Here is a 1443-nt window from a genome sequence, read left to right as displayed (position 1 = left end):
TCCATTTTGAATCTGATAATCATATGGTTTATTATGCTTGGAATGACAAATTGAAGAGGAATGATGTCACTTTCATCACCCAAAAGAATATTTCAAGATCTGTCTTGAAGTATAATGGTGTCTATGATAGGACAATATCCATATGCCTACAAAGAAGACCAGTTAAAACTACTATTATTCTAATTTATGCACCAACCACCAAAGCCAGTGACAGTGAAATTGAAGAATTACATCAACTTCTTTCAGAGTCCTGGTGCAGTGCTGTAGGTTATGACTGAGCTGCAAGGTCTCTTTGAACTGAAAGATCTTTGGTTCAAGTTTACCAGCTGCTCCTTGGAAACTCTACACAGAGTTGCTATGAGTTTGAACTAACTCAAAGACACTAAACAAAAACAACCAAATTCTTTAGTCTGAAACTGATCAAATATGTAGTTAAGATGTATTGTTAATCGTTCATGATTAGAATACAAAGCTTGGAAGTAAAGAGGAAGAATCAATAGTGGGAAAATATGGCCTTGGTTTTAGAAACAATGATATAGAGATTGCATGGTAGAATTTTGCAAAGCCAAAGACTTATTTATTGCAAATACCCTTTTTAAACCATGTAACAGAAAACTATGTACATGGACCTTACCAGATGGAATACACAGATTAAATTTACTACATAAGTGGAAAGAGATGGTAGAAAAGCTCCATATCATCAGCCAATACAAAGTCAGAAGCAGACTGTGGATGAGACTATCAATTGTTCATATGTAAGTTCAGGCTGAAGCTGAAGACAATATAAGTTCATGAGAGCCAAAATGCATCCTTGAATATATATCACCTGGACTTACAGATCACTCCAACAGCAGATTTGATGCATTAGAAATTAATGACTTGGGAGCAGAAGAGTTATGGTATTTGCTCCTCAGAATCACTATACTGAGTCGCTGTGAGTCGGAACTGACTCATATACACTTACAAAAATATACACACATTAAGAACATCATACAGAAAGAAAGCAAAAGTAATTAAGAATACAAGAAAGAATGAAAAGACAAAAATGCATATAAGAGCACCATCAAGGGAGAAGAGCACAAGCAGAATGTGGGACCTTATCCAGAGAATCAGTGACACCAGAGATGGAGGCAGAGATGGGGACATGGAGAGAAGAAGCAGCTGAAGATTCTCGATTTGTGGAAAGAAAGGGACTGAGAGCTGGCAGCCAGGAGGCAGACTTTCAGAGTGTGTCATTTGGTGGTATAAATTATTACATATGTCTGAATGTTGTTGTTTTTTTTTAAAAAAAAGAGCTAAAATGAATACAGAGAAATACTGTTAATTGATGGTACATAGAGGGGATTATAACCATTGTAATGAAACAAAGTATATTATTTGTTGAATGTAAAACTGATGATTTGCCCTTTAAACTTTCACTCAATTCACAATAAAAACTTTTTT

This window comes from Chrysochloris asiatica, unplaced genomic scaffold (genome assembly GCF_000296735.1).
Source record: "Chrysochloris asiatica unplaced genomic scaffold, ChrAsi1.0 scaffold00202, whole genome shotgun sequence".
In the NCBI taxonomy this organism is placed as follows: Eukaryota; Metazoa; Chordata; class Mammalia; order Afrosoricida; family Chrysochloridae; genus Chrysochloris; species Chrysochloris asiatica.
The sequence above is the reverse complement of the archived record's forward strand: the minus strand, read 5'-3'. Positions refer to the sequence as shown.